The following is a 19,261-nucleotide window of genomic DNA, read 5'->3' on the forward strand; positions in this document are numbered from 1 at the left end:
CCAAGGGAGTTTCTGCATTGGTTCCAGAATGCAAAAGTTTGCAGGGATGGACATTTTTTTCACGTTTTTTATCTACATCTCCATGTATTTCACTTCATGCCAGTAGATGTTGCACTGCTTTACTGTAGTGGGTTGCCGTGGAGACGGTAGTTCGAGCGCTCAGAAATAAACGTCCAGCGCTTGAGAAAGACATAATTTCTGTATCTCCACTTCTTTCCAACCCAGCCTGAGGCCTTGTACCTGCCCAGATTCCCCTGAGGAATGAAGTCTGAGGCAGATAACATATACAGTGTGGACAAGCTTTTTCTCAAAGTGCACATTCATTCCCACATGCTTATTCACACTGGTGAGAAGCTTCATAAATGTATTCAGTGTGGTAGAGCTTTTGCATGAATTGCACATCTTAACTCCCACATGCTAGTTCACACTGGACAGAAGCCTCATGAACGTGACCAGTGTGGAAAAGCCTTTGCACGGAGGTCCGATCTTAAAACCCACATTCTAACCATTGACTGTAAACAGGGGCGGACTGGCACCAAAAATCGGCCCTGGCATATTTGGCCCAAGCGGCCCTCAAATCGGTCGGGCACACCTAATTAAATACAAAATCTTTGCATTACCCTTAAATATGCATATCTTTTCAACTGTCATGGAGCACTGAAAGTGATATAGGCCTCATTGGTTATCTCTCTGACTGATCAGAGGTAGGCATGGAGCATATGATCTCCATATTCAAGTAGACTAACAAGCAATTATTAAAGAAGAGTTTCTGCTTGAATTCAAAGTATCATTTCAAATTATTCAATGGACAGCAATTGGACAATTGACAGCAGCACCAAAAATTACTGAAGCCTATGTGTAAAGAGTTAAATTACCCAGATTGTCTTAGACATTAATGTAATTTATACCAGTTATCACTGTAGGACAACTGAAACAACACAAAATAAACAGGGCTGTTGCTGGAAATATTTTATTCCTGTAGGCTATACTTCCTACCTACATTGCTGGTACATTTTGGAACAGTACAGCTACATGAACTAATTCTCTTTAGTGTCTGACAGTAGCCTAGGCCTATAGGTTATATATATACTGTAGCTTAGTTGGCTTGTGCATGACGTGACGTTTTGTAACCTACGTTTCCGTCAGTCTACAGTCTTTTATCCCTTCTTTACCATGATAACCCTCCCAAGATAGAACCACCACTCATGCCATCGATGTTGAATTTTGGGCGTCTGATGGAAACTGATCAATCTGACCAACAATTAACGTCGACTTGACACTATTTTGCTGTCCGGGTTTGCAAATCATTCATTTAGAAAATTTAAGTTGCGCTATTTGTTATCATAATCACAGCACGGCTTTACTATGTTATCATTAGGCAACCATATCATTACATTATCGCAATTAATAAGTCATCATAATCATCATAGTCAGCATGGCATGTCACAGCCTACCTGCTACACCACTGAGTTCTTATCATGTAGCCTCAACTAGGCTCGCACTCTCCACCACCTGCTCACTGTCCCTTGCTCTGTATATCCTCGTTCAAACTCAACGAACTTCAACATGTTGCTGACATATGCTAGCCTACTTGCTATATTGTATTGAAGCTTCTACATTGGTGTTCATTTTGCACAATTGTCACTACCGGCACCCGCCGCAATTTCGTGTAGGCAATTTAGATTAACTTTTGATGCGCTCACAGAATCCTGGCTCTGAGCCAAAATGGGAGGGGTGGGGCCTGACGTGAGCTGTTATTGGATCAGTCCAGTGTCAATATTGAAATGTAACCAATGGGCCGCTGATTGTCCTTCGTTTGGGCCGATCGTTGGCCAAAATAATTACATTATATATATAGCCTATTCTATCGGCCCCAAAAGGTGCGTCGGCCCACCGGGAAAATGCCCGGTATGCCAGATGGCCAGTCCGCCCATGACTGTAAATATAGAACTGGACACAGCATCGTCTGTTAAATTTAAATCCAGTGGAAGTCCTGAGCCCCCTGGTGGCTGGCTGCAGTACACTGTAACTCCACCCATCCCCATGTATTGACCTCTGAAGTTCACCTACAATAAATCATCTTTGAGATCCGGTGTCTGGGGTTTTGGGTATATTTTAGAGAGGGTAAAGACCAATATTTAGATTCCCATAAGAAAATTCATCATATTACCCAGAAATTAAGGATGGTTTGGTGTAGGATATAATGCATGAAAAAAAGTAAACTTTCTAGACTTCCAGGGTCTGGATTTCCATTTGGGTACTCCACGGGCAGCGTTGGTTCAAAAATACAAAAGTTTGGGATGAACACTTTTTCAAATTTTGTGCAACCTAAACAGCAGTTTATCTCCGTGCATGTGCAGAGCTTAATTTAGTTACTTAAGTTACTTGAGGTAGGTTGCATATTTAGACTCAATTGCAGTGGCCGATTTCTTGATCTTATAGAGTAGGAGGAACGCAAATGTAGCCCTTGTAAAGTTACTGCTACACGCACATTAAGTTATGTAGTAATGTTACGGTTAATGTTATCGTATTTACCTGAAAAATTAGAAAATATCTTGAAATAAATGTTATTGTTTTTGTGTTGCTCTTGTAGGCTATAGAACATTTGCAAGAGATCATATGGTCCGTTGTGAGCATGGATCTCAGACTTCCGTATAGTTCTGGCTGTAACGTCACTGAACCACGGCCTGTTGATCAGCTGAGAGTAGCGTTGAAAGAAGATATAAAAGAGGAGGAATATGGTTAGTACTTTCACCACTACTCGTCGCCGAGTCCAACGTTACTAACACTGAAACACTACAGGCAACAGCGGAGGTTAGAGTGAAGAAAGAAGAGGAGGAAGAAGAGCTCGATTATCTCCTGGGAAGAGAGAGAAACCTCATAAATGTATCCATTGTGGAAAAGCTTTTGCACTAATCACAGGCCTTATTAAATCCCATATTCTTACTCACAGCGACAAAAAACACCACAAATGTGACCAGTGTGGAAAAGCATTTGACAAATATCTGAATTGTCACATGGTGATACACATGGGAGAAAAGCGTTATAAATGTTCCCAGTGTGGAAAAGCATTTGCAAATGCCAAATATCTGTATTGTCACATGGTGATACACATGGGAGAAAAGCGTTATAAATGTTCCCAGTGTGGAAAAGCATTTGCAAATGCCAAATATCTGAATTGTCACATGGTGATACACATTGGAGAAAAGCGTTATAAATGTTCCCAGTGTGGAAAAGCTTTTTGGTACCGTTTAGTTCTTTAAAAAACATATAACACATGCTTAAAAAGTGGTAATTATGCTTTTAAACTAAAGTTTGACTCGGGTACATTCACAAAAACATCCTAGGATGCATTTTGGCGAGAGTTACGTTTACCCTACCACACATCACCCCCATGTCTGACAATCTCTGAGCACAAAACACTAAGCTTTTCCCTCCAAAAATGTAAAACTAAGTAATACACAGTTTTTTGTTGTCACCCTGCCTCTCCAAATGCAAAACTGACATTAACAAAATGCAATAATAGCTGACAAAGTACTTGGGTGTGTGTTTTATTTTATATTTACTGTTCAATAATGCAATCGCTGCTGTCTGTCCCATAGAAGAACATGACAGCCAGCGTATGTTTAGGAACTATTGGGGCTTACATGAACCACGTGACAACCATAGCGGCGACATCAAAGAGTGTCGCAACTCTTCTCTCTGAACCCTACCACACATCACCCGCACGTCTGCCAATCTCTGAGCACAAAACAGAGTAACACCACATGTAAACTAAGTTTTGACTGAAATCAATATTGAGTTCATAACATTGTCACATTGGTTTGTGTGTGATAACAATAGTGTGTACATTTTTACTTTAAAAAGGGCCATTATTTGTCCCTTTTCCCACATTACTGAAACATACTCTTTACTTTGGTTTGTGACAGTGTCTTTCCTCAAATAGCTTCAACCTCAAGCTTCAAGTTTTTGTCTATTTGCCGCCTCATTTAATGTTTTCTACTCTGATTCAGCCAATGACAGCATTGCTGCATAAAGATGCAACTTGGGTATGGTCAGAGAACTGTCAGAGTGCTTTTGATAGTGCAAAGAAATCTCTTCAGTCTGATAAATTGTTAGTACATTATGACCCCGAGTTACCTCTCATTTTGGCCTGTGATGCATCTCCTTATGGAGTTGGTGCTGTAATAAGTCACAAAATGAAAGATGGAAACGAGAGACCGATTGCATTTGCATCACGTATGTTGACAAAAACAGAGCAGAATTACTCTCAAATCGAGAAGGAGGCACTTGGTCTGGTATTTGGAGTGATGGAGTTTCATGAGTACCTTTATGGTAGGAAGTTCCTCTTATGACCATAAGCCATTGTTGAAAATGTTAGGGCCTAAAACAGGTGTGCCTACTCTGGCTGCCGCTAGACTGCAAAGGTGGGCTCTAATTCTAGCAGCTTATGAAATCCAGTACAAAAGGTCAGAGCAGCATAGCAATGCTGATGCCTTATCAAGGTTGTAAAGCCTAGTGGGGATGTGGTGTCAAACCCAGTGTACAGAGTGTCTTACCTGGAAGACTTACCTCTTACTGCTAGAGAAATAGCCAAAGAAACAGACAGAGATCCTGTGTTGAAGGTGGTAGTGTTGACAGGCTGGCCTAAGCACGTATACGATTAATCATTGAAGTCTTATTTTCAGAGAAAATTTGAGCTGACCATAGAAGATGATTGCCTTTTGTGGGGTTTACGAGTGGTAGTTCCTGAGAAATTGAGAGATAGGTTACTATCTGAATTGCATGAGCACCACTGGGGGATAGTTAAGATGAAATCCCTAGCCAGAAGTCTCTTCTGGTGGCCTACATTAGATGAGAGTATCGAATGTGAAGTTAGTGAGTGTACTATTTGCCAGCAGCAGCATAGTATGCCTGCTACTGCACCAGTACATACATGGAAATGGGCTTCAAGTCCATGGGAGAGAATTCACCTTGATTTTGCTGAGGACCACAAGCAGATGTTCTTGGTAGTGATGGATGCATATGCTAGATGGCCAGATATCATTCCCATGCACACTACCACATTAGCTAAAACAATAGAAGCACTGAGACACTTGTTTGCAGCTTAGGGGTTACCAAAAGAAGTTGTAACAGATAACGGACCTCAGTTCGTATCGCAAGAGTTTGAGTCATTTCTCACTAGAAATGGAGTAAAACACATCAAATCTCCTGCATACCATCCTGCAAGTAATGGTTTAGCGAAAAGATTAGTGCAAAATCTCAAGAAATCGCTAGCCAAGAATCGAGCTATTGGTGGTATGTCACTTGAGCACTGTGTAGCAAATTTTCTGTTAGGATACAGAAACACACCCCATACTAAGACAGGGAAGTCTCCAGCTGAGCTTTTTCTGAGAAGACAAGTTCGAACCAGGTTGTCACTTATCAAACCCCAGTTCTCTCAGAGAATGCAAAGTGAAACAGAGCCAAACCTTCCTTGTGTCAGGTCTTTCAAGGTTGGTCAACAGGTGTTAGTAAAGAATTACAGGGGAGGGGAGAAATGGTTGAATGGAGTTATACGTGAAGTGTTGGGTCCTGTAACTTACAGTGTTGAAGTAAATGGAAACTGTGTGAAAAGACATGTAAACCAGATGTTGGGTATCAAGGGAAATCCAACTCTGTCGACTTAAATGGACTCTTGTGATGAAACTGGTTGGGACATTGATGAGTTTAATGCAGACAAGGATTTGGAACAACCATCTGTACCACACAATGTGGAAGAACAACCAATAGTACCACCACCATTGCCAGTTGTGGAACAGAACACTCGTCCAGTGAGAAACAGACGTCCTCCTGACAGACTGAACCTGTAACTGAAAATGCATGTGTTGTAAAAAAAAAAAAAAGGACTGAAATGTAATAAGAGCTGTATGGTTACTTGTTAAAGAAATACTGTACACAGTTATGGGTTAAAAGAAAGAAAATGTATATAAGAGAATCCTTTAGATGAAGTTTAGATTTTACAGGGGAGGAGCTGTGGTGTTCTGAACACAGAAATAACTAAAAGGTATTAGTTTTGTAGTTTTGCCATCTATGATTGGTAATGAGATAATGGAGGTCTCTGATTGGTTTGTTCGCTAAAGTATAAATACGAGTACCCGCCACTGGGGTCTCACTTGGTATTGTGATGTTGGCTAGAGAAGTGACTGTGTTAAATAAAAAGGAAACTTCGATTTCGTACCCTGCCGTGTGTTATTCCAGTTGTCTGCTTAAACAAGTTTGGAACATTTTTTATTAGTGTGCAATACACGACAGGTATGGGCAGAAAATAGTTTTTATAAGATACAAATAATTTTACCCATGCCCCAAGTCATTACAAGTCATTAGTCAAATGGGCAAAGTCAGAGTCGAGTCTTGAGTCAATAGTATGGAAGTCCAAGTCGAGTTACAAGTAATTTCTAATTTTGTCAAGTCGAGTCTGAAGTCATCAAAATCATGTGACTTGAGTCCACACAGCTGATCTCTCAGCCAGGTCCCTCAGCTCTCTCTACTGATCATGGGCGTAGGTTTAGGGTGGGACGCTAGTGACTAGTCCCAATCAAAATTTTGAGATGACAAAATTGTCCCCACCAATATTTTAGCGAACTTTGTGCTATTTGGACTATTCCAATGGCAAGGACGACAGTAAAAGAAGCACTGTCATTTGATTGGCTGAAACCGAAGGGGGTTTATCTGACACACAACAGAGTCAAAGCATAGCCTAGGCCTACTTTGTAGTGACACTGTCAGAAAAGCGAGCGAGTGTGTATGCTAAGTTATCGAGCGAGTGAGTGTGTATGCTAAATTTTCAGGGATGTCTAGCAATACATAACCCAAAAAAGGCCAGTGTAAAACATTGTAATATTCCCTTTGCCCTTCAGCATGCACATTTTGCCTCTTTTTGCGCTTTGTAGATCAGCTATGCCGCCAAAGCAGAAAAGGAACATTCGAAGCGTTTTCATTATGCAGAGTGTAAGTAGGCAAAGTAACTACAGACTGTGGCAACTGGTGACAAGGTTTTCAAATGCGGATTTTACTAAGGAAAATAGCATTAACTGTTAGGATATTACCCAGGATATTGTTACAGTTAACCTAGCTTCTGTAATCTTTCAACCAAGGTTAGGAGTCATGTTGAATAGGGGTGTGCCGCACAGACAGTCGCATAGCACAGAATAGAAGTCACCATCACTGACTGTTAATTGGGCTACCAATCTTGCAGTCGCAATAAACAATGGATCCGAGACATTTTCCTGTTCCTATATTCTGTTCATGTAGGTTAATGTATTTGTGAATGTAGCCTGCACAATGCAAATAAATAAAAGACAAACTATGGTGCATTTCCATACTTATAGAAATGAACATTGCGATACACTTTTCTCCTTTTATGATCTGTTATAGCCTGGCTCAAAGGGCCATAACCAAACAAAGGAGGACAAACTAGAAAAGGACCAACTTTTAACGTATTTATTACATAAATGAAACGATACGTTATGTTCATCAGTAATGAGTGTCAGTATGTTCGCAAGGGTGCATGTAGCAAAAGTGTATTGAGATGTAAGTGCGTGAATGCATGGATGCAAAAACAAAGAAAAAGACGCCAGCTCTCCAAAAACGCCAAAGGCCCAAACGCAGCCCAGCCCCCCTCCAGGGGTGCACCGTGTACCCTTTATACACCTGATGGTTAGTAGCGTAATGGGAATGCCTTAGCCAAGCCCACGCCAGCAATTACCTGCAAGGGAGACAGAGAGAGAAGAGAGCGCGCAAGCAGGAAGAACGGCCTGCAGCCTGCAGCCGTCACAGATCTCATTCAAGAAAGCTTTTCTTTGACTTGTTAGTTTTTTTTAACATTTATTTTATCTAATGACATAGCAAACATGATGAATTGAATCCACATATCCTTGCACTATGCAAAACTATTTTCCACTAGCCTAAAACCGCGAGTTTGAAAGCTAATTGCGTTCGCGTTCTCCTTAAAGTGACAGGCACACAATTAAACTTGCACACCACAAATGTGATGATATTGAAGACAAGTGTAGACTAATAATTTAAATATCATTATGATGTATTCAAATGACCAAATATGTTTAGCTATTAGTAATTATGCAGATCATAAAATGCTATAAATAATTAACAATATACAGTATATAAAGTTTATATGAATACCAAAATATGAAATAGAAACCTATGACAACCATCACTTTCTGTGTGTGTGTGGTGTGGGGGGGGGGGTTGTGTGTGGGTCAATCAAATTGTATGACTGCCACTGATGTGAATGATCACACAATATTCAATATTACTGAAGCCGTCAAGGTGGTGGGGGCCCCCAAACCAAATCAAAATGAAAAAAATCGCAAAGTTATCTAAATCGAGATTCTTCACTTGGTATTGGTATTGAAACAATAATGTTGGTATCGTGACAGCAGGAGTTGGGGATGTGTCCCCACCAAAGCTGAGACCAAACCTATGCCCTTGCTACTGATCTCCTCTCAGTCAGGTCCCTCAGCTCTCTCTCTACTGATCTCCTCTCAGTCAGGTCCCTCAGCTCTCTCTGCTGATCTCCTCTCAGTCAGGTCCCTCAGCTCTCTCTCTCTCTACTGATCTCCTCTCAGTCAGGTCCCTCAGCTCTCTCTGCTGATCTTCTCTCAGTCAGGTCCCTCAGCTCTCTCTCTCTCTGCTGATCTCCTCTCAGTCAGGTCCCTCAGCTCTCTCTCTCTCTACTGATCTCCTCTCAGTCAGGTCCCTCAGCTCTCTCTACTGATCTCCTCTCAGTCAGGTCCCTCAGCTCTCTCTGCTGATCTCTCAGTCAGGTCCCTCAGCTCTCTCTACTGATCTCCTCTCAGTCAGGTCCCTCAGCTCTCTCTGCTGATCTCTCAGTCAGGTCCCTCAGCTCTCTCTCTCTACTGATCTCCTCTCAGTCAGGTCCCTCAGCTCTCTCTCTCTACTGATCTCCTCTCAGTCAGGTCCCTCAGCTTTCTCTCTCTCTACTGATCTCCTCTCAGTCAGGTCCTCAGCTCTCTCTCTCTCTACTGATCTCCTCTCAGTCAGGTCCCTCAGCTCTCTCTCTCTCTACTGATCTCCTCTCAGTCAGGTCCCTCAGCTCTCTCTCTCACTGCTGCTCCCATGTACACTATCTGAATACCTAGTGCATTCTGGGAAATGCGGTTTACTTAACCTGTACATAACAACACACTTACCCTGAGTGAACAGGTTCATGGACACAATTGGTCCTGGCTACTGAACACAGCACCCATGCCTTACTATTGTACTGAGGAACTCTTAGTTAAGCGACTTCAATTGTCAATTGTGTAAAATTCCCCCTTCCACATACTCTACACCTACACCACGTACGTACTGTGTCTTTAAGGAAACAATCTCAACTCTGAAGGACAGACTTTAGGTGGAAAGTTTTCTAAGCTGTACAACCTGTATAACAGCTTCTTGCAGGAACATAAAATTAATTCTGAAACGGGTATCAGCCAGTACAGATGGAATATATCTTAGGTGGTTAAAAAGATCTCAAGGTGAGTGCCTTTAATTATTTTGTTGTGAAATGGAATTGGATATTGATTGATGATTGATGAATCAAATATTGGTTTGAAGGTGAGAATGAAATAAAAGATAGGCAACTGATCTTACTTTGTGCATATAAACAATTGCTCTAAAGAAATGTATAGAGAAGATTGTATATGTAGAGTTACAAGATCTTAATTCTTAGAACACTATGAATGGTAGCCAGGGACACAAAATAATGTTTTGTAGCTGTTTGACTCAAGGGTTGAATGTTGTCCTTGTGCTGATTTCCTGCTTATCATGTGACCACATACTGGAACATGTTCCCAGCTTGAGATTTAGAATAGTTTTGCAGAGCAACCACAATGTGTTATGCTTAAGAAAATACTCTTACTGGCAAAATAGGCGATCAACAATAAATACAATAAAAAAGTTTGTGAGAAAAAAAATGACACAAAATAAACAAAATTCAAACCAGAATGTTCTGATACATCCCTCAAGTGAAAGGCTAGTTTAGTCCTGTTGATACAATCAAAAGTGAAATACCTAGAATTATTAATCTTGTCATGAATTTTTAACTCTTTCTAGAGCGTCCAGGAAGAGAAGGGTCATACCCGTGCATAAAGAAACTATCAAAACCACTACACAGGCGGCATCTTCAAGGTGTTCAGTTCAAAACAATAGCTGGTAAAGTTTTCTCAGGGACAGACAAACAAAAACAAAATCAAGTCTAAACTGGGCGGCTGGTAATTCTGTCTTCTCTTCCTTGAACTCAACTCTGTGAAGTTCTAAAATAGAACCAACCACAATTCCGGCCTCTAAAACAGATCCATAGTTGGAGATGTATGGGCACTGAGATCGCCATTCTGCTCTTACCTAAAACTGCTATTAATATGGCTACAAATTGGACTCCATACAAACATTACATATACATGTTACATACAGACACCTCCAAACCTGCAACTCATAATTAGTAAAAAAAAAGAACTGACAGTTTTGAGTTTTATTATCTTGTCATTTCCTGGAGTCTCAAACACTCCCTGTAGAGAACTGGCCGAACTTGTTCTGTCTCAGGAGGTTAAGTTGTGTTGATACGACAACTCATCTTGTTATGAACGTTTAACTCTTGCTTCCTTATTCAGTTGTGTCTCTTCTAGTTGTGTTGATACGACAACTCATCTTGTTATGATCGTTTAACTCTTGCTTCCTTATTCAGTTGTGTCTCTTCTAGTTGTATTATAGCATGCACTGCATGAATGAAAATAACACTGATGTCAGAATCCAGGTCTCACTCTTCCTCTCTCTTTGTCTTCCCTCTAATTGTGTGTGTATGTGCATGTGCATGCTGTGTGTGTGTGTGTGTGTGTGTGTGTGTGTGTGTGTGTGTGTATGTGCATGCTGTGTGTATGTGTGTGTGTGTGTGTGTGTGTGTGTGTGTGTGTGTGTGTGTGTGTGTGTGTGTGATGTGTACACTGTAAAACCTAACAGTGTATCTTACTAGTCAAACTAAGTTAAGAGTAATCAAAAACAGCAGAAATTTGAAATGACTTAAATGTCGAAAGTATGTTTAACTCATTAGGGGACTGGTTGTGAGAATAACTTAAACAAATAAAGTTAAAATTTTTGTTTCATTCAAATTTGAGTAGGAAACAATTGATTGAAATGAGTGAAGTTCTTCTGCCTACGCATACGTGATCCGTGCATCAACCAATCAGATTGCCTATGCCAAAGCTTTCAACAGGGAGAAATATTCCAACATGGCGGCCATCTTGAAAAACAACGGTAGATGATAATGTTTGTGTAGTATTTGAAGTTCGGCTTTTTACGATTAGACTTTATTGATGAGATGAGAAACCGCTATTGCTTAGTCCATAAATCCTGTTATTATATTACAGTAAAGTCTGTAGGAGGCGAGTTTTACGACGTGTGTCCCAGCCGGTCCCAGCTCACTAATACCATTGTGTTGGCGTTCAGCTGTCAATCTAAAACGTTGTAGAGGTTTTGCACTGATTGGAGCTGGGCCGTACGGTGAAGAAGAGTCCCTCCCCATCCCCGTGAGATATCAACGTTGGTTCATCGCTGAAGACGCCAGAGACTGTCCTGTTCCCGTAAAGGTATGTCGGTATGAAACTGAGAGAAAAACGATATTCATTACCTAGCCTCAACATGTGCTTGTGTTAATGGGTAAGCCACATAATGAGCCCATAGACATACTACAGAAATAATATATTATTATTAATAGATAATAGACATTATGTACTGTATATGGCTGTGCCTACCTTCTGCTAGTAGTGCTTAGCTTAGTAGAAGCTAGATTGCTAACGTTAACGTTAATATAGTCAAACACGACGGAAAAACCCCCGCTGTTGAATAACAAAACATATAATAAGCAGGCGAACCTGTTAGTGTTCGAATTAAGCAATAAGCCCCCAGAGACCGTAGTTTACACTTATTTTGGAAAAGCGTGTTAACGTTAGGCACAGCGTGAAAGTGGAGGGAACAGGGAGGCTAACTTTTCCTTGTAGAAGCTAGCTTCTACTCGACACGTGTTGCTGGCAACCAGCACTCAACATGAACTTGAGCTAATGGGCAAGCCACATGTTGAGCCAACCTTCGGCTAGCGCTTAGCTTGGTAGATTGCGAACATTTATATAGTCAAACATTAGAACATTATACATTAGAACAATTACTAAATATTTTTTATTTTCACATTTGCCCTCTTTAGTGAGGCCCAAGTAAGTGAAAAGCTGATGATCTGTTAGAATTATAGTCATGAATTATTGGAATTGTTGTCTAATCTGTTTGATGTTTGTTGTTTTTACACAGCTATACAAGGAGTTTCATCGCATCACCAACCAGAACCTGGCATTCTCGTTTTTTGGGTTGCTGGATAAACATACACCACGGCTGTTAAAGCAGAAACGGTCTCGCGGTTGCTGAACTTCTGTCTGACTACAGTATGGAGGTAAACATTATGCAAGGGTTGATGAATGGTAGGTTGTACTGTACTGTTATGCAGATACTTTTAATTAGCTATCTAACCTAAACATCTTCCTTTCTCTCCATCACTCGTACTCTATATATCTCTGATACAGAAGCTTCTTTCTCCCCCTTCTGTTCTCTCTCCCATCTAGCTGCTATACATTTATCTATCCATCTAGTAGAAACATTTACATCTGTCTTTCTCCATCAGAAACGTCTTTCCTTCTTTCTCCTCTCTCCTATATCTATCTGTTCATCCATCTTAAACAGCATCTTCTTTTCTCTCCCATCACTAGCTCTCTCTATATGTCTATCTGATACAGAAACGTTGTTTTCCCTCTCATCCTCTCTCTTATGTCTCTTTCCCATACTTAATTGTAATTTATGGAATATGTATGCACTAATCTACACTGTTCTATTTTATGTACTACATACTGTGTAGTGGGGTACGAATTGTCATGAAATAATGGTCCCGTAGGATTTTTTTGCTAAAATTGATTTTTTTGTTTTATCTGCTTTATTTGGGGTCCTACTGTTGAAAAATGATGGGTTGCAAATTTTCTGACCCCGTTTTGCCCCTCCTCTGGGGGGCGCTTTCTCACCTTGGCCAGGATAATGACTGCACACATATATCTACTGATAATGATCACATTTTCACAATCTTGGTGTCAATTTAGGGGTTATTGAGGATGCTGAGTCCATTTATGACAGTTTCATTGTGATCAGAAGTTGTTATGTCTCATTTTTTGGTAGTGGTCTAGGCTTTTCTAGGGTATTTTATCATATTTTTTGGTCAAATTGATTATACACTCTAAGTTATGTGCAATCAAGAAGTTAATACACAGTATAAACTTGAAGAGTAATTTAGATGATAATAATAATAATAATAATAATAATAGTAATGGTAATAATAATAATAATAACTTTGTATAGATAGATAGATAGATAGATAGATAGAGATACTTTATTGATCCCCAGGGGAAATTCAAGGTCTCAGCAGCATACATACAACACAAACACATTCGCATAGCGCCTTTAAAAAGAGTTAGAGACTAAAGGCCTCAGTGAGCAGATATGTGTTTAGATACTTTTTTGTTGTTGTTGGTTTTTTTGTGTGTGTTTTTTTAACAATCTGGTGAACAATCTGATATTTTCCTTTACAATAGCTAATAAAGCAATCAATCATTTAACATCTTTGAATAAAACTAATAGGCCCCAGCCGTGGCACGGCTGGCTGGGGCACCCTGCACCGTACGCCGGCGACCCGGGTTCGATTCCCGCCCCGTGGTCCTTTCCGGATCCCGCCCCGACTCTCTCTCCCACTCACTTCCTGTCACTCTCCACTATCCTGTCTCATTAAAGGCATAAAAAAAATATGAAATAAAACTAATACAAAATGTACTGTAGCTCTACTGCAATGGCAGTGTACATTAACTAAGTACTGACCTAATTGATGACCTAATTGATAAATGAACTAATTATTAATGTAAAGTTGCATAAACATGGACACAGGAAATAAAACACTTTAGAAATACACTTCTACATAAATCGATCATTCATCAGCATCATCCTCATTTGTAGAATGCTTGGTCGCATTTTCACAGTCACCAGCAAATCATTTGCAAAGAGGAGTACAGGGAATTTCATGTCTGTGACAAGTGCACCTGAGTGTTTTGCACTGGGTTTTGCACTGGGTTTTGTCAGTTCTATCACAGCTCTAGGGGCAGGGAGTGTAAGACATGTCACAGGAACATAAACTCCTTCTTGGAAAGTCCAACCATTTTCTTCAATCTGAGGAAGAACTGGACAGTTTGAAATGTAGGATTTATCCCGCATGGCAATGTAATTGGCACGAAGGATATGAGGCAACAAGGCAGCTTGTGTCGGAGGTAACACTTCTCCCTCCAAGTTCCTGGTCCAAAATAGCTCCCACCTCAGTTTTGGTAGAGTTGTGTGACCAGTTGACCTATAGACACTGCAGACAAACTGCTCTAGACCTCTGACTTGTTGGGGAAGCTCACCATTGATGAGATTAGATGGTAATGGACCTTCACCAAGCTTCTTAAGCACCTGATTTTTTTTGCTAACCCTACGTCATCATGATATACTGTAACCCCTAAACGCAGGTTCGCTAATTATAGCGCCCCCAGTGGCCGAATTACACCAAATTTGTTGTGTACCCTTGGGAGGGGGTCAGTTGTCATGTGACCAAGTTTCGTTAACATACATCAAAGTGTTCCCAAGATATGAGCTCACTTACTGTTTGGCGACTTTGCCCCATTGGATTTGCCTTTATTGCAAAAAATGAGTCATAACAACTTCTGATCACAATGAAACTGTCATAAATGGACTCAGCATCCTCAATAACCCCTAAATTGAGATTAAGATTGTGAAAATGTGATCATTATTAGTAGATGTCGTGTGTGGTCAGTATCCTGGCCAAGGTGAGAAAGCGCCCCCCCAGAAGGGGGGGGGGGCAAAACGGGGTCAGAAAATTTGCACCCCGTCATTTTTCAACAGTAGGACCCCAAATAAAGCAAATAAAACAAAAAAATCAATTTTAGCAAAAAAATCCTACGGAAATACAATTCGTACCCCACTAGTGTGCAAATTCACAAAATAACCTTTCTGTCCAACAGGATAAAAATGATATTCAGGCAGCAAGAACAGCAGTACTATTCGGTTTGTCGCTCTACATGCGGGAAGATTCTTCCGAGATATTCAGAAGTTGCAAGGTATGGCCTATATCCCTCAGCTCTGATTTTACAAAGGCCTCAGACCTCGCTTTCCACTAATTTTCACCTGTGCATTCCTTTCCTGCCACTCTCCCAAAACAACATAACACTCACACGTACAGTGTCTCATGTACACACATAAACTTACGGCTCCTACACACAGCTGCGTGCGTTGCGTTGTCGGAGACTCATCCCATTCACTTTATATGGGCTCCCGTCAGCCGAACTGAATTGTGGGTCCGTTGTGTCGCGTTTCTCCCGCCGCTCGCGTTGAGAAGTTCAGCTGTTGCTGCACCGGCCAATCAAGCCAATCGACTGACAGCACCAACCAATCAAATTACGGTTATACTTCAAGTCAATTGCATAGCTACCGTCGGGAACACCCGCTGGCATGCGTTGACGGAACGCAACTGTGTGTAGGAACCGTTAGACAGACACTACCTCCTCTCACATACAAATTCATTCTCACACACACACATTCACACTTCTATGAATAATAGTGTATTTGATAATTATGTACAACATGTGTATTTGCAACATTTTCAGGAAGAAGACTTTAATGAGAACCAAGGAGGAGTAGTCGCGCTGTTGGCAATCACAGATGAGGACACACCAGGTCTTGTTCCTTTCTGTGCTCAACAGGACATCATGCGCACACACACACAGGATGACATGCGTGTACACACATACACAGGACATCATGCGCACACACACACATCATTCACACACACACAGGATGACATGCATGTACACACACACACACACAGGACATCATGCGCACACACACACACACAGGATGACATGCGCGCACACACACACACAACCACAGGAGGACATGCGCACACACACACACAGGACATCATGCGTGCGCACACACACAGGACATCATGCGCGCACACACACACAGGATGACATGCGTGTACACACATAAACAGGACATCATGCGCGCACACACAACATCATTCACACACACACAGGATGACATGCATGTACACACACACACACACACACACAGGATGACATGCGCACACACACGCACAGGACATCATGCACACACACACACACAACCACAGGAGGACATGCGCACACACACAAGACATCATGCGCGCACACACACACAGGATGACATGCGTGTACACACATACACAGGACATCATGCGCACACACACACATCATTCACACACACACAGGATGACATGCATGTACACACACACACACAGGATGACATGCGCACGCACACGCATACACACAGGATGACATGCGCACACACACACACACACACACACACACACACACAGGATGACATGCACACACACACACACACACACACAGGATGACATGCACACACACACACACACAGGATGACATGCACACACACACACACACAGGATGACATGCACACACACACACACACACAGGATGACATGCACACACACACACACACAGGATGACATGCGCGTACACACACACGACATCATTCGCACACACACAGGATGACATGCATGCGCACACACAGGATGACATGCGTGTACACACACACAGGACATCATGCGCACACACACACACACACACACAGGACATCATGCGCGCGCACACACACATACACACACACACACACACATAGGATGACATGCGCACACACACAGGACATCATGCGCACACACACACACACAGGACATCATGCGCGCGCACACACACACACACATGACATGCGCACACACACAGGACATCATGCGCGCACACACACAGGACATCATGCGCACACACACACACACACAGGTCATCATGCACACACACACGACATCATTCGCACGCACGCACACACACACTGGATGACATGCATGTACATATTACCGGCCTCCAAGTCTAGGGGAGCTTGGGGCACGGCACAACCACGTTCTCTTGCTTGAGCTTAAAACACAAAGAGAACGGACAAGGCAAGGTTCAGGTGTTGCACACTGGCATTCCATTTATTAGTTAAAATACTTTAAGCATCAATACTCCAATATTCAAACATGTCCAACAATGTTCAGACACACTCAACATTAAATATAAATACTTACATATTCAAACATGTTTAACAATGTTCAGACACACTCAACATTAAATCGATTAACACACACATTTACAGCATTAACATCTTCCATAAGAATATACATGTGGTGAGAATAAACAACAGTTAGCAACCAATTCATTCCTTTATAACCTCACTAAAAAGCCATGGCCACATGGTTAATGGTGGCAAACAAACATTTGCTTGAATCAATATTTACTTCAATTTAATAAGAATAGAATCAGGGTCATTCAACACATTAACCAGCAATTTCTACAAAATAACCTTAGATGGCAACATTAAGAATAAAATGACACATACCTTAAAACACAAAGAGAACGGACAAGGCAAGGTTCAGGTGTTGCACACTGGCATTCAAAATTCCTTCTTCTCTGCCAGCTATATGGTACCTGCCCCCATCCCCGTCCCTCCCTCCCAGGGTGCCATCTACAGGCCTGGAGATACTCTCCAAGACATTTTCCCTGACAGCAGACTGAATGTGTGCAGTGTGTGCCATGTCATGAGTGTGCCAATAATAAAACATACAAACTTTTAATGGACAATATTAATCATAAGAATTAAAATGTTACCACAGAAACACACAAAACATTTCCCCTCTGGACCCCCAACATACACACACACACACACACACACAGGACATCATGCACGCACACACACACACATGACATGCGCACACACACACAGGACATCATGCATACGCACGCGCACACACACACAACATCATTCGCACACACGCACACACACACTGGATGACATGCATGTACACACACACACAAACACACAGGACATCATGCACGCACACACACACACACACACACAGGACGACATGAGTGTACACACACACACAGGACGACATGCGTGTACACACACAGGACATCATGCGCACACACACTGGACATCATGCGCGCGCACACACACAGGACGACATGCGTGTACACACACATGCGCACACACACACACACACACAGGACATCATGCGTGTGCACACACACTCTCATTCACTCACTCAAAGGAGGATGCAGACAAAGTTGCACTTCTTTTTTGTTCTGTTCACTTGTATCCCTACCTCATTCTGAGTAAAGAAACCCTTTTACTAACAAACAACTTGTGATTTGTTTTTATTGAAAATGTAAAATGTTGTTAAATACAGAATCTGTCATCAACTGTGTTTTTGTATTGCAAATTATCCAAATAATAAATGGATTTAATATATTTCCGTCTCCTGATACATATTTTTTATGAGTTACAGTAAATTAAATGGTTTAAGGCAATCAGTTTTGTTAAATGGATTGAGTAGTACATTCACTCTATTGATATTAACCACTGCTCAAACAGAAAAGGTAGTGTTCAGATAGTTAATTTCTGTCATTCTTATGTAATTCTTACTTGTCATAATTACTTAATTGAAATGAGTGGAAAGCAAATATTTCAAAATTTAAATTAGGTGAATAAAATTAGTATAGTTTACTTGACTCCTGTAAGTTATCCCAACACAAAATACACATGTACTCATAACTCAGTTGAATGACTTATTTACACTTATTTTAAACGAGTTACCAAACTCAAATGGTTCAAGGCATCCGGTTTCCTCAAATAATTTGAGTTAAGTTAACTTCCTAGGTTTTACAGTGTATATGCTCTGTGTGTCTGTACGTATATGCTCTGTGTGTCTGTATATGCTCTGTGTGTCTGTACGTATATGCTCTGTGTGTCTGTAGATGCTCTGTGTGTTTGTATGTTAGTGCGTTTTGAGGAGGCGTGTGAGCGACCGAGGTGGCCAATCAACCAAGTTGGAATGTGGGCTAGGTCATGCAGGTGGAAAATAACTCACAGGAGATGTTATCAGATCATGAGTGTGACTATATTTACTTGTCCAACCAGTTAAAAAAAAAAAGTAATAACAGTAAAAAAAAAAAAAAAACGACACAAACAAAACAAGCCC

The 19,261-nt window shown here is 41.3% G+C and overlaps 1 protein-coding gene across 7 annotated transcripts in view; it reads left to right on the plus strand.

The window, feature by feature from the left end:
- LOC143135426 (NACHT, LRR and PYD domains-containing protein 3-like) overlaps nucleotides 1-19,261 on the plus strand; it is a 331,615-nt gene that overhangs the window by 41,507 nt on the left and 270,847 nt on the right. For 3 of the 7 annotated variants that reach the window (XM_076296105.1, XM_076296110.1, XM_076296129.1), the window contains exon 1: nucleotides 9,443-9,539. The exons of the other annotated variants lie outside the window; for them this stretch is intronic. The gene's annotated coding sequence lies outside the window, so the exon portion shown is untranslated. Of the gene's footprint in view, nucleotides 1-9,442; nucleotides 9,540-19,261 lie in introns of those variants that run through there. 7 annotated transcript variants of the gene reach the window in all.

Source organism: Alosa pseudoharengus, unplaced genomic scaffold, assembly GCF_046254945.1.
Source record: "Alosa pseudoharengus isolate Yale_2024_CS ecotype anadromous, Long Island Sound unplaced genomic scaffold, YU_APseudo_1.1 YU_APseudo_1.1_scf_1, whole genome shotgun sequence".
NCBI lineage: Eukaryota > Metazoa > Chordata > Actinopteri > Clupeiformes > Clupeidae > Alosa > Alosa pseudoharengus.